Source organism: Caretta caretta, chromosome 19 (genome assembly GCF_965140235.1).
Source record: "Caretta caretta isolate rCarCar2 chromosome 19, rCarCar1.hap1, whole genome shotgun sequence".
NCBI classification, from domain to species: Eukaryota; Metazoa; Chordata; order Testudines; family Cheloniidae; genus Caretta; species Caretta caretta.
The window spans coordinates 16,755,348-16,779,095 of NC_134224.1; the positions used below are offsets into that span (position 1 = coordinate 16,755,348).

The window sequence follows — 23,748 nt, forward strand, 5'->3', positions numbered from 1 at the left end:
TTTGAACCCTGTTATAGTCTTGGCCCTCACAACATCCTCTGGCAAGGAGTTCCATAGGTAGGGTGAGCAGATAGCAATTGTGAAAAAATGGGACGGGGGTGGGGAGTAATAGGTGCCTGTATAAGAAAATGTCCCAAAAAACAGGACTGTCCCTTTAAAAACGGAACGTCTGGTCACCCTATCCATAGGTTGACTGTGCGTTGTGTGAAAAAATACTTTCTTTTGTTTGTTTTTAAACCTGCTGCCTATTAATTTCATTTGATGACTCCTAGTTCGTGTGTTATGAGGAGTAAATAACACTTCCTTATTTACTTTCTCCATACCAGTCATAATTTTATAGATCTCTATCATACCCCTGTCTCTTTTCCAACATGAAAAGTCCCAGTCTTATTAATCTCTCCTCATACGGAAGCCATTCCAAATTCTAATAATTTTTGTTGCCCTTTTCTGAACCTTTTCCAATTCCAAAATATCTTTTTTGAGAGGGGTGACCAGATCTGCACACAGTATTCAAGAGGTGGGTGTACCATGGATTTATACAGAGGCAATATGATATTTTCTGTCTTATTATCTCTCCCTTTCCTAAGGATTCCCAACATTCTGTTTGCTTTTTTTGATGGCTGCTGCACATTGAGTGGATGGTTTCAAAGAACTATCCACAATGACTCCAAGATCTCTTTCTCGAGTGGTAACAGCTAATTCACACCTAAATAGCTCTCCTGAGTCCCTTTCCAGTGCCTTAAATACAAGAGAATATCCTTTCTCTTCTTGGCATCTTCTGCCTCATTGACTGTCCACCCTGTGCAGTGAATGAAGCAGGGGTCTCATAGAATGGAAAAGTAAAGAACACATACATGGAAAAGGGCCAAATTGCCGTTGCTTATCCAACCATAATACTGGCATTTCCTAACATTGCAAGCTTAACATTCTCTAAATGTAAGGCTCTTTATGTTATTTCCTAGGATTTTTAAAAAGCAAACTGAAAAAACAGAAATACCATCCTTTGGAATCATGTTAAACTCGTGCATGGGTCAGCAGCAAAAATGGAAACTAGCAGCTTTAGTATAGTATGTCACAGTATAGTTCCCTGCCACTTACACTGGGGGGCATAACGGTTAGCCGTAGTAGATTATCCTCCAAGTGGGCAAGCCACGAGAGGCGAATGTGACACACACTTTGCTAAGTGGTTTAAAAAGCTGTTTACTGGACAGCATAGGGATATTAGAAACCAGAAATCCTTGGAGAGTGTTCTCTAGTGGTTAGAGATGGCACAGCCAAATACAGTCCTACTGACGGGCAGTGTGGCTAACTGAATGAGACTTGCCATAGTAGAGACCTGGATTCTGTGCCCAGTTATACCAGAAGTGATCTTGTGCAACCTCTCTGTTATCTTCTTTGTCACCCCCCTTTGATTAGCATGAAACTTTGCTCAGTGACAAAGGCTATGAAGTGCACGACATTAACACAAGTATGTGGGAGAGCTGGGACTGGAACCCATGAATTCCTGGTTGGTAGCCCAGTATGCCTTTCACAAATGGCTGCTGTTCCCTCCCTTTGACTCTTTGCATACTCGATAGCAGGGTTAGTGGGGTCAAGCAGGAGGCTCAGTGACATTGGTATGTGGTAAAACTTGGGGCTGGAGCATGCTCAGTGCAGATGGAATATTTGGAGATTTTAGCCTCAAGCCTCTAACAGGATCTTCCAAGCATGTGCAAATGACAGTTTTCAGAAGCTTATAACTCGGTGAAATCTGGGTGAATTTTCACAGGGTCAGTAAAGGATTCCTCTCAGACTCCAGGACTATACCTATACAAAATTTCAGGTTTCCTAGAGGTCTTCATTGGAATAGTTGGAAAAAAGTTTCGTTTTTTGTGTGTGCCTTTTTACATTTCCCCCCCCCCCCCTTCAGTCAGAGCTGCTGGATGCTCTTCAGTTGTGAAATTCAGGACCCCTACATATGTGCCTAAATAGTGATATGGGAGCCTGACTTTTGGCACCCAATTTTGAAAATCTTGACCCATGTGTCTAAAGTTAGACACCTAAATCTGTAACCAAATGGCCTGATTTTCAGATGGTGCTGACCATCCACAGCTCCCATTGAAATTAAATCAATGCCTAAATATGAATTTAGATGTCTAACTTTAGACATTAAGGTTTGAAAATGTTAACATTCATTTTTAATGATAGTTTACGTGTACTTTAATAATGGCACAATGTCTGTGGAATTAATACTATAGTTGCATAAATGCCAACACAATTAACCATAATTAATCATCTCACATTGGCTTCCAAAGGAAGGAAGGAGTAGTAATGAGAAACTGTATTGCACAATTTATTTTTAATTGGGAGAGACTGTTTTATGTTTCAGCTGATTTGCAGCACTGCTACAGGATTGTAATTCCAGCAGAACTGAAATAAATTGTTAAATTCCTTACTAAGGTAATTCATGACTCCTAAATAATTTTGTAAGTGGAGAACTGTATCTTTCATGGGTGAGATTCCCATTCCTGGTTGGGAGCAGGTAATGTAATAATTAATTACCAGTGAGCATCCAATGGAATCAACACTGGAACACTGGAATCAATATCAGTGATAATTAATATAGGAATGCATGTTAGAGACAAGCTCAGATCCCCAAAGTTATCTAGGTGCCTACCTCTCCCTATTGGGCCTAACCATTATAAAAAAAAAGGTAAAAAAGCTTTCACCTTTACCTATGCAGAGCAAAGGGAATCAGTTGTTTGATCTAAAGCTGTGTTGTTTTTTCTGGTCTGTTATGAAAAATACCTGGTCTAGATGGACCTAAAAGGGCCTGTTTCACCCTCTAATTTGTTTGTTTTTGTGCCACATGGTTCATATGCAAAATATGAAGAGCCAGATCCTAATCAGGTATACCAGTATAAATCTAGAGTAATTTCTAATGATGATATTCTGATTCTGCACCATTTAAGTCAGATTTCCCCAGTGACTCTCACTGAGAATCGAATATGGGCCCTCCTAGGAAATTATTTTGGATTTTAAGAAGTTAGCACAAGGATTCAAAAGTATTGGACTATTATTTTGCAAGTAGAGTGGACGCGGGGATGAGGGCAGCATGTTTGGATATGTGTTTCTCTTAGAGTTTCTCAGGGGAGAACTTAGAGCCTAATTCTGGCACAAGTACAATCTCAATGGTATTTGAGAGTGCTCAGCATCTCATGGATCAGACTGGGCTTTGGCCAGTGCCTGTGATTTAGGAAAGGGCTATTCCAAGTGCTAGCCAAACATCCCAGACATTACTGTCACTATGTGTTTTATTTTTCATGAAGATGTACGTATCTCCTCATTCTTCTCCAGTTACAGAGGGGGCTTACAAGAGAGTCTTCACAGCTTCCATAGATCGACTTGAGGTTGTCATTAGTTTCAGATGTTGTTGGCACTGGATTACAGGGGCTACAGCCAAGAAACATGTTTAGAAGTTTGGATTACTCTTGTAAATTTTAATTAATCACTTTGCTGCTGTATAAGGCAGCTCTATAGCACACACTTAATGCTCAAGTATTCCATTTCTTACAGCAACATTGGACTGTGGGTCAAAAAATAACGCTGCAGGGCAACAAATGTCTCCTTTCATGACCGTTTTATTTGTGAAGGAGCTTTCTAAGTACTCCATGAGACTGGAGGAATCTTATTTTATGGGTACATGTTAATGCATTTTACTGTTATATCTGCACTGTCCAGTGAGGAAAGTGGTCACTGGAAACATCTATCCATTTGTGCAGACATCTGTCTAAATGTAGCTTCAAAAATGTTGTCATCTTCTGGCACTGTATGGATTGCAAAAGTTACCCAGAATGTATTAAATGTGTGCAGTGGCCAGTCAGGTTCCTAAGGAAAAGTGTGCATTATGGGTTATATCTTATTACAGCAGATAGGGTCTAAGTGGTTTCAGGGTGTAGTCTGGGGGTGGGCTGCCGAATCTATTTACCATCTCTCAATTTATATTCATGAGAGGACAAGAATAAGTCTTTCAAAAACGAAGTTTTAGGCAAAAATAAAAATCATCATCTTTGCCCTTCTCCTGTCACCCACGGTGCTTCCCAGAATAGCCAGGCATAAACCATGATGTAAATCTAACTGTAAGCAGGGCTGCTGCACACTCTGACCCAGCACTGTTTCCTGCCCCTTGTCCATTACATCAGCCAGAAGCAAGACGCTCGACAGCCCAGCTGTGCACCACTAATTACCACCTGTAAACTAGTTATGACAGGTTTTCACCATGTCCCATCCTCTCTCTTACCGTCTGCTGTTCCTCCTCAACCACCACTCCAAGCCTCAGAGCTGCTTGTCAGTAACACAACATTTGGAACATTTGTCTCTTCAGCTGAGCTTCTCTGAAGCTATGAACTACAGCTCTGTGTGTGTGTGTGTGTGTGTGTGTGTAAATTTAAGTAGCTTCCTTCAGACACCACTTCTGATATGCGTTCTGCACAACACACATTACATTAGTGATGCTTTGCCAATGAAATATTTAACTTTGAACCTTAAGAAAAATAATGAATGGGAGAGGAATGGCTGAGTCAGGGGACAGGTAAGAGATACAGAATCTGTCAACTCTAGGCCACCAGTTCAGAACAATTCCTGGCTAGAAGTAACAGAAACCTGTTTCCATCGAATGATTGTTTGACAGTCTAGGTGAAATGGGTCAGTGGGCAGCTGTCCATGTCACAGAAGCTGCCACAGTCAATAGTGGTTGGGCCCCTTGTTGGCAGGCTCAGCAGACAGGCCAAGCAGTGTATGGACCATGGTCAGTCTGAATTTTCCTCCCAGCCATAGGGATATAGATTCAAGAGAACAGGGTTGAGGCAGTTGGAATCATGTACAGAGAATTTGCAGGGCATGGCTGTTGGAATCTCTGAGTGTGATATTCATCCCTTTGCAGAGGGCCCCATACACCTCTTAAGTCACATTTAAATGCTGTTTGTGAGCTTAAGTGGACCTTGTGTGGTTGCCACTCTGCACGGGGGTGAATTTCACCCAGTCTCCAGGGCTTTCAGTGCGGCACCTTCCATCAACACTAAATTCACTAAGAAAGTAGCAAAAAGAAATTACAAGAAAATATAATAATATAGGGCCAAATCCTGAGTTGGTGTAAAACAGCTGTTTACTCCATTGACTTCAGTGGTGCTATGTCAAGGATCTGGCTTGTAATGTACAGTCATACAAAAATACAGTGCACAGACCATCTTAAACAGTGGTTCTCAAACTTTTGTAGTGGTGACCCCTTTCACACAACAAGCCTCTGAGTGTGACCCCCCTCCATTAAATTATAAACACTTTTTTTCTATTTAACACTATTATAAATGCTGGAGGTGAAGCAGGGTTTGGGGTGGAGGCTGACAGCTCGCGACCCCCCCAGGTAATAACCTCGTGACCTCCTGAGGGGTCGTGACCCCCAGTTTGAGAACCTCTGGTTAAACATTCAGTCCAATTGAAAGAGATATTTTAAAGAAAAGGGGAGAGAAATTGATTGATTAGTGGGGGAAAGGGGATTTGAATCTGCACTTACTCGTTTTTTAATATGCTGACATTGATGGTACACATTAGGTACCATCTAGACATTAATCAGAATGTAAAATCAGCTTTGGCATAAAGGAGACTGCTGTGAAAAGGAGATCAGAGACTCACAGAAGTTAAAGATAGAGGAGGCATATTAGATTAGATCTAGTCTGTGTCCCTAAGGCCGGTTTGCATTTGTTCCCAACACTGCGTTTTCTCGTGCTTTGTGCAGTTTAGTGTTAACTGTACTTATGGGCTTTCCACCACTTCCCCTCAGAGACTATTCTACAGGGTCAAAGATCTCACTGGCAGAAGGTTTTCCTAATATTCAGCCTCAATTTACTCCTTTTTAATGTTACCCCAAACTCAGTTACACCCCTAAATAATTCCTGGCACTTACTCCCTTCAGTTATTTGTAGGTCCCTCTCACCCCTTTTCTGCTTATCCAAAATGTGTCTTTAGCTTTTGTACTCTTCCCTCTGATATCACTCCCTCCAGTCCTCTGTGCGCTCCTCTTCGACTAGTTTGTTCATATATTTCTAGTACGTGTCCCGAGCTCAAGATAATCTTGGCTTTTATGTTATAGCCCTGCAGAGTGGTTGGCATGGAGTCGCACTGTCCTGGGAAAAGCACCTGTGAGATTTTACCTCAGGCAAGCAGGCCTGTGTGAAGGGAGAAGGAGGTGACCCTCGCCCTGCCTTGTTTTTGGCATTCTGTTCCCAGGCCAGGATGGGCTGTGTTAGTCTGGGAGCTATGGAGGCAGAGAACCACAGAGCATATGGGTGTGTGTGTGTGTGTGTGTCTATCAGCCTTGGGATCTATCACAAGAGGCAGTACAATGAGCTGATTTCCTGTGATCTTGCCCCTCTTGTGTTTCAACAGTGGGTGCTGAATTGTTCTGCTCTGCCTCTTTCCCTCCGTGCTCCTCCCTGTGAGCTTGCAAGAGGGATGAACGGAGGTATGGTATGGCAGCCACTTTGCAGAAGGCGCATAATGTAGGGGTAGTCAACAGGGCTGGGAACCAAACTGAATACCAGGCCTAGCTCCTCGACGCAGATACCTGTCCTGCTGTCACTCTGCATTCCTGCCAGGCTAGGACCGGCGTGATTACTTCCACCAAACCTGTCCCAGAGCCTGGCACTCAAACCAGCTGATCAGCTACTCAGTCTCCTCCTCACGTCTTAACCATCTACTGCCAGTGGTGGTCCCTGGAGAGTCTGCCAGTCAGCAAAGCAGACGGAAAGCTCGTAGGCTGGTGGGTTAGATTATTTTTGGACCTTGCATACAGCCATCTGTTTGGGACGGAGCCATGGGTTTGTGTTACCCGCCTGGGGCAAGGTGCTGTGGTAGCCTGTGGGGAGGAGGAAGCAAACAGGATGAAGAAAATTATCCTCCTCTAAAGAAGCTGTATCAGCTGTGTGACTGTTCCGAGCCTTCAGGCAGCCAGGACCTGGCTGACCCACAGTGAAACATCAGGCTGTACCTGGGCTCCCTACAGACCAGACAATGCTGGGCTACCAGAAAAGTTTAGTTTCCGTGCAACACTGACTCCTGTTTCCCGTGACAACCTGGTTTTGAGTCTATCAAGTATATATAGAAACCTTTGTTGCTATAGCAACTGTCCAGTGCTTTTTAAAATGGAGCAGTCAGTTTCTCAGGTTGAGAAGCAGCAAAGTGGTGCTGCTCTCCAGGAGGCAAACAGCTGTTTTCGATCTCTTCTGCAAAAGGTTCCAGATCTAGGATGCTAGGCATGATGTCTGGGCTCATTATACAAGGAGGTGCTGTAAGCCCCTCTGGGGGGGGGGGGGGGGGGCTCCAGCTGTTGTTTTGATGCCTGAAGGGACCCATTCAGCTCTGACTTGACACTGCAGTGAAGATTGTGCAGGGCTGAAATTTTAAGTGTTGTTTGTATTTCCTGCTATGTGCACATTTCTTTGTCAACCTAGAAACATCAGAGTTAAACCACAGCACCAGAAAAAACCTATGACCTCATCAGAAGGTGATAAATTATAAATCACAGACAAAGACTCCAGCGACCTGCAGCCCATAAGCACGTGTGATACAAAATCTTGTAAGAGAGCAGGCAGCACTTAAAGGATTGAATGTTGTAGCCTGCAGGAAAACAATCTGATACCATCTAAAAAGAGGGTGGGGAGAGGGGATGGGGGGATCTCAGCAGCTTGCCTTATAGCTGTAAAGATTAGTGTGACTTTGGTGACGGTACCTGCAGTGTGATTGCTAACCAGCAGTGTTTGGTTGCTGTTGCAGGTTGAACTCCTGCTCCCACTGTATCTTTCCCTCCCTTCTCTTGCGGCAGACAGAGGGGCTCTGATTACACCTCTCTTTCCAAAGAGGGAAATGTCCACGTTTCTGTTTCTGAGGGGTGGAGGTGTTAGAATTGACAGTGGCAGACCTGCTGAGCATCATGCGTTTCACAGGAAGCTTACATGTTTGGCAGTCCTGTTATACTTCCTTGTATCTCAAGAAACGTATTTGAGAGAGAGATGCTTTGGCTTAGGGGAAGCTGCAGTGCCTAGTGCCAGGAGACCGTAGGTGCTGGTTTCATCTCCTCTGCTCAGGGTTCTTAATATTTCTATGCAGTTCATGACCCTTAGTAGTGACCAAGGACCCATATCATCACCAGCCAGCAGGCCGGTATCTATCATTTCCCTCTGGTTCGTTACAAATAAAGTAATGGCAAGGTTGAAGAATATGGTTGCCAGGTGTCCGGTTTTCGACTGGAACACCCAGTTGAAAAGGGACCCTGGTGGCTCCGGTGAGTGCCGTTAAAAGTCCAGTTAGCAGGGCTAAGGCAGGCTCCCTGCCTGCCCGAGCTCAGCTCGGTTCCCAGAAGCAGCTGGCATGTCCCTCCAGCCCCTAGGCGAAGGGGTGGTTCAAGAGGCTCCGTGCGCTGCTCCTGTCCCAAGTGCCGGCACTGCAGTTCCCATTGGCCAGGAACCACGGCCAATAGGAGCTGCAGGGGCAATACCTGCTGGCAAAGGCAGCCTGCAGAGCCCCCTGATCCCTCCGCCTAGGGGCTGGAGGGACACACTGGCTGCTTCCAGAAGCCGCCGGATATGAGCATTGCCTGGAGCTCGCACCCCAACACCCTTCCCCAGTCCTGAACCTGCACCCTGTCCCACAACCCAAACCCCTGCCCCAGCCCTGAGCCCCCTCCCACACCCTGAACCCCTCATTTCTGGCCCTACCCCAGAGCCCACACCCCCAGCCGGAGCCCTCAGCCCCTCCTGCACCCGAGCTCCCTCCCACACTCTGAACCCCTCAGCCCCAGCCCAGAGCCCTCTCCTCCACCCCAAACCCCTCATCCCCAGCCCCACCCCAGAGCCCCCACTCCCAGCTGGAACCCTCATCCCCTCCTGCTCCCCAACCACCAGCTGCAGCCCGGTGAAAATGAGTGAGTGAGCGAGGGTGGGGGACAGTGAGCAGGGGGCAGAGCCTCAGAGAAGGGGCGGGATAGAGGTGGGGCAAGAGTGTTCGGTTTTCTGCAATCAGAAAGTTGGCAGCCCTATTGCAGAAGGTCACTTTAAGCAGAGCTGGGACTAGAACTCAGGACCTAGTATGACAATACAGCCTAATGTCATACACTCAGAACAATGAATCTGTGGGCTTGGCTATCCTGTATGTACCTACTGCTCTAACCATGAGACTGCCCTATGCTATCAGAGACAGGAATAGACCTGGGAACCCTAATACTCCGTGTTCCAATGCTTTTTCATAAACATCTGTGTAACTCACTAGCAAAGTGTGTGTTGTGTCACTCTTAAGGGGCTGCTACACATCGAGGATAACTGGCTGCTTCTGCTGTCAGTTGTGCCATTACCTCAAGTGGATTGGATGCCTTGGGACATAGCTAAGGAGCTACAGAGCCTTCCATCTGTAGGGCACCAATTTGAACCCAGCCCAGCTCAGCAGGGATTAAAAACTGTTCCCATCTGATAGACGTTTGGTGGGCCGTACACAAGATGAGTGTAGTGGTTCTCAGTTCTCGCTACCACATTGTATAAAGTTATCACCACACTTTGCACCAGTTGGTGCAGTCTGCAGAGAAGGCATGGAGACTGAACTACCCCTGCTACACCAGGCAGCCCCTCGCCCTCATCAGGACTGTGGCATGCTGTCAGGGCAGTGATTGTGGGACTGTCCTGTTGATTAAACAGAAAACTTCATTCACCAGGGCTGTGAAGCAAACCCCTTCCATGGCATTAAATCCAAATAATTTAATTTTTAAGCTGATGTGTGACTATATGCAATTTATTTTCGAAAGTACAAATTAGCTCAGTACATAATTTGCATAAGATGCACAAAACTTGCGAGCTAAGTCACAGGAAATCAAACCCACTTGCACTTGGTTCACCTACATTTAAAATCATGAAATCTTCCTGAAATGATTCATCCAAAGCCCGAGCCCCAGAGCCATGGTTTGCCTTGTGCAGAGCTGATCCATGGAAAGGGACAGGCTGTTGAGCTAAAAGGAAGCTTTTTAGCTGCAAAATTGTGCAAACCGGATTGAGCTATTTCTGGAACACGCTGTAATGTATGCGTCTAGCCTCACTCTCTTCAGTAACAGCCAAATGTTTTTCATGCAGTAAAGAAAGTAAAATAGAACAACACTGTCCTGGAGCCAGATTTTCTATGTACTCCCTAAACTGTGGCTGCAAAAGCCTGCATGTGTGCACCCAAACACGTAATTAAATGCATCGGTTACAAGAGGGGTGTTGCATTGAGACAAGAATCTTCTGAGGGTAATCTTAGTTCAGCCACTGACTCACTGTGTGGACTAGGGTTAGCCACAACACTCTCTTTCTTTATTGTTATTAATTAGAACTAGTCAGGAATTTTTTGACAACATTTTTTTGTCGGAAAATGCTGATTTGTCAAAACTCGGGCTTTTTCTGGGGATGTATTAGTTTTGGCAAAACTTTTGTCAGCAAGGGTTTTTTAGGTCCAGGACAGAATTTCTGGTCAAAATTAGAGCAAAACGGACCCACCCCAGAATAACCAATAGCTCAGAGATGTTAGGGCACTCACCTGGGATCTGGGAGATGTGAATCAGGCAGAGTGGGGACTTGAGCCATGGTCTTGCATGTGCCATTGAGTGCCCTGACCACTGGGCTCTAGAGTCAGCCTCGTGCTCTCTGGCCCAATGAATACTCAATAATGTATACAAAATGGAACAGCTCCACCAGGAGAGAGTGACTCTGTAGCCTAATGGTTAGGGCGCTCAACCGGGGTGTGCTCTGTGTGATAGCTACACTGGTGCAAAAATCCCACCGCAGACAAACCCATAGTCTTTGAAAAAGAATGGGGGAAAAGTGCATCAAGATATAGAGGGAGAAGTGAAAGCGAATAATAGTACTCATTATAACGATTGTCATCCATAGATCTCAAAGCGCCTTACGAAGGAGGCGTATCTCCATTGCACAAATGATGAAACTGACACTAAGAGGGGAAGTGACTTAGTCAAGGTCACATGAGAGAGAGAGCGAGCTGGGAAAATAACCGAGGTCACCTGACTTTACTCTGGTGTCCTCTTCACTGGACTGCTGCCCAGGAGGAGAGAAAAGGGAAAGAAGGAAAGAAAACAAGACACACACAGAGGGTTTGGGGAGGATAGAAATGTTTCCAGGTTAAATATTTTCAATCCCTGGTTGAGTAGTGCCTGGCTGTTTCTAGCAAACAAGCCTGACAGTGATGCCAGCTGTAGCAGGGAAAGGCTGAGATAGATTTTTAGTTGTTTTCTTTTTGGAAAGTTGAGAGGTACAAAGTGCAAAGCATTAATGCGTATCAATGGGTGGCTGGTCACACATTGCTTTGCACACACTAATGGAGAGCTGGGTGAGGTTTTATTAGCAGGCATCATCTCCAGAGTAAGTCAGACACTGGGCTGCATTATTGATGTATGAGGCCCCCATCTCCTCTCCATATCCCACAGGGGTTAAGGCAAATTGGGGATATTTATAAACTGCTGTGATGGTAATTAAAAAGAAAATAAACTGCAGTTTTCACACCTTAATGGAAGTCCACTGTTATGAAGAGTGTGTCACTGGGCTAAGCATACTCGGAATTGAGCCAAGGTATCTGATTGGTAAAGCATTTATTTCTTAGTGCTTTATATATGAAGCACTGCTATGTGATAAGCATTGGCAATAGGGGACCAGTACTCTTGGATTTTATTCCTTTCCCTAGGTTGGCAGTATGGTCAGATGGTTAGAGCAAGGGACTGGGAGTCAGAACTCCTTGGTTCTCTTCCTTTTCTGCCCCTGATTTGGTGTGTAATCTTTGGCAAATCACTTATCCGTTCACTGTTGTCTCAGTTCAGTCCTTTGTACAGCCAGTCTAATCATAGAATATCAGGGTTGGAAGGGACCTCAGGAGGTCATCTAGCCCAGCCCCCTGCTCAAAGCAGGACCAATCCCCAATTTAATCATCCCAGTCAGGGCTTTATCAAGCCTGACCTTAAAAACCTCAAAGGAAGGAGATTCCACCACCTGCCTAGGTAACTCATTCCAATGCTTCACCTCCTTCCTAGTGAAAAAGTTTTTCCTAATATACAACCTAAACCTCCCGCACTGCAACTTGAGACCATTACTCCTCGTTCTGTCATCTGCTACCACTGAGAATAGTCTAGAACCATCCTCTCTGGAACTACCTCTCAGGTAGTTGAAAGCAGCTATCAAATCCCCCCTCATTCTTCTCTTCTGCAGACTAAACAATCCCAGTTCCCTCAGCCTCTCCTCATAAATCATGTGCTCCAGCTCCCTAATCATTTTTGTTGCTCTTTGCTGGAACCTCCAACTTTTCTACGTCCTTCTTGTAGTGTGGGGCCCAAAACTGGACACAGTACTCCAGATGAGTCCTCACCAATGCCGAATAGAGGGGAATGATCACGTCCCTCGATCTGCTGCAATGCTCCTACTTATACAGCCCAAAATGTCGTTAGCCTTCTTGGCAACAAGGGCACACTGTTGACTCATATCCAGCTTCTCGTCCACTGTAACCCCTAGGTCCTTTTCTGCAGAACTGCTGCCTAGCCACTCGGTCCCTAGTCTGTAGCGGTGCATTGGATTCTTCCGTCCTAAGTGCAGGACTCTGCACTTGTCCTTGTTGAACCTCATCAGATTTCTTTTGGCCCAGTCCTCTAATTTGTCTAGGTCCCTCTGTATCCTATCCCTACCCTCCAGCATATCTACCTCCTCCCAGTTTAGTGTCATCTGCAAATCCACACCACCCTCCAGATCATTAATGAAGATATTGAACAAAACCAGCCCCAGGACCGACTCTTGGGGCACTCCGCTTGATACCGGCTGCCAACTAGACATGGAGCCATTGATCACTACCCGTTGAGCCCGACAATCTAGCCAACTTTCTATCCACCTTATAGTCCAATAATACCCATGTCCTAGCTGCACTATGATGCTAAATTATTTAACGTTTGTAAAACTGCTTTCAGAGCATCAGATGGGAGGTGCCAGATAACCAGAAAGTATTGTTTACTGTACTGTTATTTTTACTGCGCAGTTTCACTTAGGGCCCTTTAAAAATGTCTGTAAAAGTTCAATTGATATTTAATACATTTGAAAGTTGATTCGCAAAACACTTTCTCACTGTACAGCACTATAAGAATATGCTATAAAGACATATGCAGCCTTGCTGCTGAAGCATTGGTTGGTTTTAGCATGCAGTCTCACTTCTGATATTATACAGGCTGCACACATGCAGAACTCTAAGTCTATGTGCAGACTTAGACATCTGTGCCTATCGCTACGTTAGTAATTTTTGTCAGGCTCTCCCACACATTGGTGATGGCTGGGTCTTAATCACCTAGATAGAAAAACAGACCTTTACCCACTTAAGCAGAACATATACAGATCTTAAAGCCACTGGGAAAGTAGAATTTTTTCCCACATAATTCTCTCCTGCAAGTAGTGTGATCCTGAGATTCAAAGGGAAAACAAAACACGGAGAGGGCTGGAGTATTTATTGTAGATAATACAATTTATTTGGGAATGGAGGGCATTGGATTAAAATTGGATCTTGAGCCTTCCAGAAACTGCAGTTCCTAAACTAGAGGGGGAAATGTAAATTTCAGATTACACATACTATATTCAATACACTTTGCTTGCAGTGAGCTTTTTCTGGCCTTTTATAAACACTTCTAGCTCTCTAAGGACAGAGGCATTGTGGGAAGGAATGTCGGCAGGTTACAGAAATTTGATTGCCTACTAAATAATTCTCAAGAAGGTGGGTAGACTTATTTTAGTGAAAGGGACAATGAAGTCCTACGGAATTTAATAGAAAATGGTAACTTTTCCAACGTTTGTGACATAGCCTATAGAATTTAAGAGAAATATATCCATATTGTAGAATTCCATAGGCAGGTTCAAAAAACCTATAAAAAGGACCTCATTCTCTAGTAAATCCTGTGGGCTGTTAAAGTTATTTTTATAGAACTCTGTAAAGTTTTTTTTTATAGACCTATTGGTTTCATCCCTGTTAAATTCACTAAGACTTGTCCTTAAAAGACAGTTGAAAGCCTCAAAATTCAACAGGTTTTTCTTTGTTCCCAATTAGATGTTGTTCTTTCTGTGCAGATTTTTCCTTCAGAACAAATGCTTTAGTTTTTTATATTAAACCAGTGTGAACAATCCCAATGCTTATGATCAGCCCTATAGTACCAGTAAGTTTGTATGTGATATCGTATGTACTGTGCGTGTATGTGTGTGCACAATGGAAGAAAAACATTAATAGGGGGTCAGATTTCAATTTCCAATAAGTTATTTAATCATGTTTTATTTTCAGTGGGATGGATAGTGGAGAAAATGACTTGAAGAATTATGAAGAAACCTTAAGATGTCCATTTTTATTAAACCCTTGAGTAAGAATTGACTTTGTAGTTCTTCCTTCTCACATACAAAAGCAAAATGACCTAAATGGCCGAGGAGAATGACCATGTCAGTGTGTATTTTCAGAAAGGTCTGGGAAGAAGCATAGTGCAGTAAAGGGGGCATAGGACCTGGGCTCAAAAATTCTGGGTTCTATTTTTGGTTCTGGCACAATGACATTGGGACTTTATGCCTTAGTTTCCCCATCTGTAAAAACAGATAATGTTACTTGCCCACCTCACAGGTCTTTTGTGAGAATTAATTAACATTTATAAAGAGCTTAGAAACCCTCAAACAAAAGGTGCTGTATGAGGGCAGAGTCTTACAGTTGTCTTTAATTTCTCCCATAGATTCTCGCTGTGCCTCCTTCTTTCTCTCATTTGCATGCGCACATGCAACCTGTCCCACCTCGATGCTTTCACACACATTTCTCTCATCGGGGCTGCTCCCCTTCTGGAGATTCTGGACATTGGTCAGAACAGACGGAAGTTCGGATTTATGCAACAATACTGTAGCTGTTCTAACTAGCGTGTACTGGAGAGCGAAGCCAGCTGATGTGACACTGCCTGGCAGGTTTAGTATGCACTGACAGCATAGCCCTTCTGCAGGGGCTGTCTGAAGGCACTTTCATTGACACTGCACAATGGCAGCTGTCAGAGGCTTCCTCTTGCTGCTGTTATTCCTGGAACCATATTGTCTTTTCCTTAGATCTGCATTAAACGGATCTGAGCAGCCATTTGAAGACTCTTTTCATGGGTACGTTTTTGTGACGGGGTGCACGTTGTCTAGTAAAATTTAGCCCACTTTGTCCTAAATAATCGCCTGGTTATAAACACCCCTTAGAATGCCGAGGAGGAATTCACTGCAGTGAGCCGATGAAGACAACTATCTGGCCTTCCGTCCCCCCAGTTTGAAAAGACTGGATCTTCCCCAGTTCCTGAAATTTTGCACAACCTCCCTTCTTACTGACTGCAACTGCATCTCTGGAGCCAGTCCCGTCCTTCTGGCTCTCCTCCCTACAGCCATCAGCTTACTCCAGCTTCCCATTGCCAATTAGCCCAGGAGATGCACTTGCATAGCTTCACTGGGAGCTGTGTGCGTGCATCTTCCGAGACTTTACAATCAGCAGCTAGGGTCCTTGTGGTCTCACCCTGGCTGCTGTTTTCCCCTTGGCTTCTTCCTACTCCTTTTTCTCAACCGTGAGAGTGACTGCCAACTCTCTCCCCCAGGGCCCCTTCCTGCTCTCCCTGGCTTTATACAAGCCCCTCTTCTTCCTGTCTAGCTCGGCTTCAGGTCAGTTAGGGCTGTATTTCCAGCCTACACCTCACCCCGGTGCAGCCCATCAGGTCAAGCATCCCATTTTAACCCCCTCAGGAGTGGGGTGGGGTGAACGCCCCATCAGAGGAGTGCATACCAGAGATTAGTTTCAGCATCTGAGAGGCAGTCAGCACTGTCTTCAGCAAGAGCTTCACTACAGCTTGTCTACCAGCTTCAGGAATCCATCACTGTTCCCTTTGATAGTGCCCCCTAAGACCGGGAGTCCACAACGACCCAGTTCCCTGGTCTTGGCCACCAACAATCAGTTTGTTTCAAAGGTTTCCTCCCCTGCCTCTGTGGTTGGAAATAAATCCGTTTAAATGTACATAAAAAGCCTGGCTCTATGTGACACCATCGTTCTGTGGGCATTATTTCAGAGCAAACACTACTGAACCCCACTGATGGAACAGTGACCCCACAATACCAGAACGTGAAGGAGGAGAACTAAAAGTAGGGGCTTGGTGAACAGGTCTGGTCTAATTCAGTACTCATGCTGGAAGCGTCACAAGTTCAGCTCTAACTGGAATGATCTTAGGTTCATGTCCCACATAGAGAGGGTGTAGGGACTGGGGTAGGGAGAACAAAATCCCGTGCAAGAATGGGGTGAAAAATGGAGCCGGGTGAGAGATGGGAGTGTGGAAACAGCAGAGTGGAGAAAGAAAAAGCCTGCTGCATATTCGTGAGGAAAGGTAGCGGGAAGGTCTGGGAGTGACTGGAGTACCTGGGGAGGGTGTGTTGGTTGTGTGTGTATGTTTGAGAGTATTCGCAAAAAGAAAAGGAGTACTTGTGGCACCTTAGAGACTAACCAATTTATTTGAGCATAAGCTTTCGACAGCTCACTTCACGAAAGCTTATGCTCAAATAAATTAGTTCGTCTCTGAGGTGCCACAAGTACTCCTTTTCTTTTTGCGAATACAGATTAACACAGCTGTTACTCTGAAACCTGAAGTTTGAGAGTATGATCACTTAACGTGTGTTGTTTTCTGATTCAAAGAAAACCTGGGTAACTACATTTTGACGTCTCTCTCTCTTCGTCCCCACAGGCTCCCTTTCAGAGATCACCGTACTAATGCCTGAGTGTTACTGCGACTTCAGAGAAATGACTCTGTAGCGGCAGCTCACCAGGTAAGAGACGTGGAGGCCATTTGGGTGGCGAGTTGCCTCCCATGAGTTGGTGGCTGTCCATAGTGATGGCTCTGTTTTGGTGAATATCACTGGAGATGTGCTCTAATGACTTGGAAAGATTGTCTGGAGAGCGGAGTCTACAAAGCCTTCATGAGGATGCAGCCATTCTGGGGCCATGTTGCAGGGCTTCTGGTCAGCCTATCTTTGTCTCCACTCTAGCTTCAATTTCCAGCCATAGGATCTTGTTATACCATTCTTGGCTAGAGTAAAGACCACTGTAGTGTCAGATATTGTCTTCCAGTGGAGATACTTAAACTGTGCGATGAGCATGGGATCCCTATAGGAGCTGAAGTTTTTCTACGAATTTGTGAAAAGATTCAAATTTAAAAATGGAAATGGTGCAGGTGACCTTAGCTGCCATCTCTCAGAGAGGTTCCCTCTGCACAGAAGTCTGCAAAGTCTATCTACATGTGCTCCTCTGACCTTCCCACAGATGGTTCCTCTGTTTCATTTATGATACAAAGCCCCACCTTTTAGCTTGCTCATAGCTCCAGGGGGTATTTACCAAAGTTCTTGTGGTACTGGTATCTTCCCTGGATAGACTCTGCACAAAACAAAGGGCTAGATTCTAGCTTTATACCCATGTGCCTGCATGGGGGGAAGTGTGGAGACCATCCATTCCTGGTGGAGCACTGGAGGGATTGGGTGGGCACTGCTTTTTGGGCAAGGGGGAAAACCATCTTCTCAATCATGAAAAGAGCACAGATTGCTTCTCCTTCTGCACTGCCCCTGCTGCAGGAGTTGGGGAGTAGATGGCAAAGGGAGGGCCTTGGCTCCATCTCTTGCAAGCCTCTCCTTTTCCAAGTCCTCCTTCAGAGATCGCAGGGACTGCTGTGGTGAGCAACCCGTGCGCAGCCATGCAGTGGGCACAGCTGCCAAGGTTTGTGCAGCTCCACATGTGATGTTGCATGCAAGTTATAGAATGAACAAGTCTGTACATGTGCTAATTATTTCCATAGGACCATAAACCTCCATTTGTGGTCAACACACCCTGCCCCAAGCAGTGGTGGGTGGCATTTGGAGCTGCACAGAACTTGTCATCTGGGTTGCGGATATGTGTGGGCAGCTCAGGTAGATGGTGGGGTGAATGGTGAAGGGTATGAGGGTACAGATGGGTGGGTGCTGGACAGTGGTAGGGTCTCTGGAGCTTGGAGGTGGGGTGAGTGCTGGAAAGCGTCTGGGTAGATGGCCGGCGCTGACTGAACTGTGGGGGGGATGGACAAGGTGGACAGGCGCATGGAAGCTGAGAGCTTTGTGGAGATGTGAGCTCATTGTCTGGTGGGTAAGCTGGGAACTGAGGGAGTTTCTCAGGGGATAAGAGGGCCAAGCTGGGTCTTTCTCTGGGGGCTGGGGTTACACTGGGGACTGAGGGGAATCTGGCTGGGAGTCTGGGAGGCCGAAGCCTGGGGTTGGGGCTGTCTGACTGGGAGGGTGCTGGAGCCTCTCCCTGACCCGCTGGCTGCTGCCACCTCTTGACTGTTCCTTCCCCTCTGTCATCCAGAAGGGGGAGCAGTGCCGGAGAGAAAAAGGAGCTCCCGGCAGAGCAGGCCCCGCAGCAACTTCTAGTGACCTGCTGCTGCAACAGCATGAGTGCCATGCAAGATGCACTTGGCAGCCCTCATTGTGGGGCGAGCTTATTGCCCCTCCATTGCCTGGCCAGAGTGATGACCTGGGCCAGTCTTCATTTCTTTAGTGTAGTGAGCAGGTCCCCAGGTTCACCCCCCCCCCAAATTGTTTATAGAGAGAACAGGGTATGAGGGAACCTTATATCACAATGGGTCTAATTATGAGCCATATATTGTGCCACAAGACGTGTCCTCAATGGGAGACAGAATTTTCTCTAGCTGTTGTAAAGTGGGTATCTAGATTGTTTTACTGAGTACTTTACAGTTATGAAAGTCACCAGCCAGCACCCAGAGCCAAGAAGTTTCTTCTGCCTGCAGTGCAGCAAGGATGGCTGAAGGTCCATGCTTAGAATCAGTGTTTGTGGAGCAGGAATGACCCTTTTCTCTTCCTCTAAGCAGAGAGACTGGCATTTTCTTAAGTGAAGGGAAGGCAGTGGGGTGTAGTGGTAAGAGCAAAGGACTCAGGGCAACAAAGGTCTCTTTGACTTTGCAACTGATTCATTGACCTTGGGCAAGTCATTTAATCACTCTGTGCCTCAGTTTCCCCACCTGTAAAATAGGGAGAGTACTTGCCTAACTCCCAGAAGGATTGTGAAAATGAATTAATGTTTATAAAGATCTTTCAGATCATCACGTGGAAAAGCATTGCAGAGCCAAGCCACAATCACCTTTTCTGATTGCATGACCTGCAGGGTACATTTTGTGCTGTTAGGTCTTTAATGAATTTGAATCACTTGGCTCATATGAGAGAGATGAACAAAATCCTTGCATGTAAAACACTCTTTATTGCTCCCCCCTGGGAACACATGGCTTTAACTGCAGAGTTGTGCGTCCCTTGGCAATTTACTGGTGTCCTTGGAGTCAGGATATTTTGTTGAACCACAACCTTAGTCTCTTGTCATTGTTAAAAGGCGATGACACTGGATGGGCAGTGAGGCAGCGTTTTCTACTTGAGTGCAGGAGCAGGAAAGCCATTTCGGAGGTGAAGGTTGTGGGAGGAGGAGACAGTTTGTGTGTGGCTGCCGCTGCTGAAGAGGAAGTGAAAGCAGCAGCCTTTCTTGGAGAGAAGCCGTTGGCCTGGAAATAATGCGACTGTGGTCTGAGCAAGACTGATGTTTTCCCAAAGAGCATGGCAGCCTCACACGGTGCTGTTAGTGTCTGAGGCACAAAGTCCCTTTGTCTTCTCAATGGACATTAATTGAAGGGGACAGATTTTTCACCCTGAAAGCTGCAGGTGCACCCCTCTAGTGCGAGCCCAGGGCAGGCTTCATCAGTCAACACCCTCTTGTTCCAGCAGAGCTTGTAATTCCTTGTATCAGTGACCTTTAATTTAACAAGTGGCTAAGACTGATGTGTTCCGTCAGCCTGGTCTGGATTCAGAAGTCAGTTCCCAGAGATGACAGGATAATGCATTCCCCTGCTGCTCTGTCTAGCCACCCTCTGTCTATCCATCCACCTCCCCATCTCCCTCTTTTTCCGCAGTCAGGCTTGTGTTTTTGGTGCTGGGCCGGCCAGGAGCTGAGTAAAGAGTACTTGGCAACTGGGGAAAGAAACAAAGGGATCTGAATAAACTTTTAACTGCACTTCATCAGAGTTGCTGGCCTGTGTGCCGACAGCAGACAAAACTTAGGAGAGGTCTCTGACCTCAAAATCACTCACTCACTCACTCTCTCACACATACACACAGCAGAGCAGAGCAGAGACTATACCCTATTTCACAGAAGCTCCATCTGTCTGTCTCTATCCATTCACTCTATACTCTGCTCATCACTATGGCAGCTGAGCTCTCCAGTGTAATCGTCTCTTCAGGCTAGCAGCACTGAGAAAGGCGGGTGGGGGGGAGCTAAAAGGAAAAGGAGGCGTTCTCTTGGCTCTGCTCTGTTTTGGGGGGTTGATGTGCTGCCTGGGGGATCAGCACCACGTCACGCTCGATAGAAACCAGATCGTGGAAAAGGTGGGAATGGACAACAACAAAACCAATCTTGGTTAAAATCACTCTGGGTGACTCTGTTCCCTTGGCGTAAAAATAAAAGGAGCGTCCCCTTCTTGTGATAGGAGACTCGGGTGGCTAAATCTAAACAACAGCAGAAGGGGAAGACAGAGCTAGAGGACAAGGGAGAAGGGAAGGGATGAGGGAGAAGACCCTCCTCCCTATCAACACCAGAGTCCCTGGCTGTCTCTGTTTAAGATGGGGGTAAATGTCATCGCAGAGCTGGGGGAGAAGCAGGTGAGGATGATGGTGTAGTAGTGGTAGAGGTCAACAGCAGCTGAGACACGGGGAAGTGCTGCAGTTAACAGCAGGGACACAAGTAGGGGACGTGGGGGCGGAAGCCGGAGAGGCAGATGCTGAAATTGTGCAAGCAAATGTACTGCAAAGAGCAGTCCTGCATTGGCAGGGGATGGAGTAGATGGCAGCCAATAGCTCTTTCCCATCTATGATTGTGTGATAGGGCAGATGCTGAAGTCTTGGCAAGATGTGCAAGGGAAGCTATAAGAGTTCCTCCTCCCCTACCTCCCATTAATCACGTTCAGCAAGAGCAGCAGCAAATCTCCCTTCCTTCTGCAAGACCTTCATGCTGGTAAATCCTCAGCACCACAAGCAACCACTCCAGTGCTGCCTGTATATCTTATGAGTCCTCACTGTCTACTGCAATATTGCAGGAAGTCTGAAACATACCTCATTAAGGAAATTGATCTTGGGATCATGGCTGGGCAGAGATGCATCACTAGTCTGCTTCAGAGGGCATGAACTCTGCACTGATGTGGTACCAGTTGTGAGGGTTTATACCAGACATGCCAAACCCACAAAAAAAACCATAGAAATTGGGCTTGTTTTTGGCTTAATTGGCTTGTGAGTTGCTGATTGGCAAGTTTTTGGCTTGTAGCTTGTTGCTTGTGTAAGGGGACTGTTGCCCCTTACTAACATTCAGTGGCGGGTGTTTTGGTTGGCTAGCTCCCAGTACTAAAAGGGGAAGGGTCTATGGGAAACCAGGACCCTGAGACTGATAGTCCCCAGGAACAATGGGGAGAGGCCAATGCTCCAGGTGAGCCTGAATGACAGGGCGGGCAGGCTAATCAGGGAGTCAGGAGGCCAGGGAGGTCCCATCCTCTGTGTGAGCTGGAATTGCCTGGGTCAGAGTGGGGCCGAGCTAAGGAGAAAGCAGGGGCCCGAGCTGAGCTGTGCCAGATCCAGAGAGAGCAGACCCTTTCCTGGGAGTGGAGCTGCAGCCCCAAAGCCAGAGGGGCCAGAAAAGCAGCCCAGGAAGCAGGTCAGTGCTGGGAGCAGAGTCACAGAAGCAGCCTGCAGAGCAGAACTGTCCTGGGAGCAGAGCTGCAGCAACCAGAGCCAGAGGGGCCAGAGAAGCAGCCCAGGCAGAGCAGCAACCGTGCTGAGGCAGAGTCGAGCTGGAGCTGGAGCTGGGTGTCGTGAGCAGCTGGGAAGTGCAGCTGGGAAGAGCAGGGGGGACCCTGGGCAGTGGACCCAGCACAGGGAGGTGCCTCAGCCAGGAGGCTCTGCAGGCCAGACTCTGAGGGGGACTGGTAACCCCAACAGGGTGGGGGCAACACTGGGAAGAAGGGCCCTGCCACCTAGAGCCTGTGGCCACCACCAGAGTGAGTGTCCAACCCACAGCATCCCTGCAGCACGGCCAGGGCCTGAGAAGAAGGCCTGGGACTTACAAGGAACAGACTGTGAACTGCCCTGACATTCCAGAGACGCTGTTTGTGATGTTCCCTGCCACAGAGCGGGGTGATGTGTTTCCTTTAACCTTTCCCTTTTTCTCTTATTGTTTTTAAAATTAATTGTTGATTAAATAACTTGCATTTGCTTTAACTTGTGTGTAATGGTCAGTGGGTCAAAGAAGTGCCCAGTGCAGAGAGAGTACCCTGGAGTGGGGACACCCTAGCTCCTGTCGTAGGTGACCACAGCAGGGTTGGGGGTCAAGCCCCCCAGGAATCCTGGGCCCATCCTTGTTGGGGTTGCGCGAGGACTCGGATCCTTTCGCTAGCCCACTTCACCGGGGTAGTGCAGAAGCCAGGAAAGTTCCCCACAATAGCGGGAGTATTCCCCTGCTTACACTTGTTTGGCTTGTTGCTTCTTTTCTTTGATTGGTTCCCGGCAAGGGGGGGCAATCGCAGTAAATGGTGTGGCAAGCAGGAGCAAGGGGGGAGAGTCGGGTGCACAGCGGGCCCACCACAGTCCCAGACTGCACGCCGGATCTAGTCACATAGAGTGTTGCGGTTTTTAGGGATTGGCTTGTTTTGAAATGGGATTAACTTGATTTTTGGCTTATTGTGAAAGTCGGGGTGCTTATATATCATGTGAAAATTGGCAAGTATGGTTTATACCCCAGAAACACACTGCATAAATCTGGCTGTTAAAGCAAGTTGCCAAGGGAAATTACAGAATTGCAACTCAAAATAAACTGAAAGCCCCCAGTCGCCTGGCTAAAAGGGTTGGTGGCAAGCACAGCATTACCTTAAAGTGTGCTTCTCCTCTAAAACTGACTCCTCCTTACTCAGCAGATCTGCCCCCTGCATGCTTCGGACTTTAGTGACAAAAATACATTTTTTATGCTTTTCCTCCCGTTAGCCCTGCAGAGCCAACATAGCTCTGGGAGAGGGAGCTGGAGTCTGTCCTCCCTTGTGTATCAACAGAAGCCTTTGAGTTTGAATCACTTACATCTGTGCTAACCCAGCAAAGAGACTGGAGTAGCAAAGCCCTGGCTGAGATGATTTAGTTGGGGATTGGTCCTGCTTTAAGCAGGGGGTTGGACTAGATGACCTCCTGAGGTCCCTTCCAACCCTGATATTCTATGATCACAGGTGTCACTGTGGGCATAATTTGACCCTGCAGACCCTTTATTATTGATGATGATATGCAAGAAGGAAAGAACTTAGCCTGACTCTCTGATCCCAAGGGAATCCGTGGTACTGGCACATTTAAAAACAAAACTTTTTCTTTTTTTACTTGTAGCCTGGACACACTTGAGTTGAAGGCATGGGGCCACACAATGACATTTTTACAGTCCCTTTTCAGAACGGAAACCCATTTATACCTGTTGTCTTTTTAAAAATCTCCCTGAAATCTAGCCCTGCTCTGATCACTGGATCCTGCCTCACTGTGATGTCCCAGCATTCACTGTGTATCCCACCATGGGAACATAGAACGAGCCTGCATG

The 23,748-nt window shown here is 46.5% G+C and overlaps 1 protein-coding gene across 4 annotated transcripts in view; it reads left to right on the forward strand.

Annotated features, from left to right (window-relative positions):
• The window catches only part of HIVEP3 (HIVEP zinc finger 3), a 414,712-nt gene that overhangs the window by 190,425 nt on the left and 200,539 nt on the right, over nucleotides 1–23,748 (forward strand). For 3 of the 4 annotated variants that reach the window (XM_048826161.2, XM_048826159.2, XM_048826160.2), the window contains exon 3: nucleotides 16,802–16,883. The exons of the other annotated variant lie outside the window; for it this stretch is intronic. The gene's annotated coding sequence lies outside the window, so the exon portion shown is untranslated. The remainder of the gene's footprint in view (nucleotides 1–16,801; nucleotides 16,884–23,748) is intronic. 4 annotated transcript variants of the gene reach the window in all.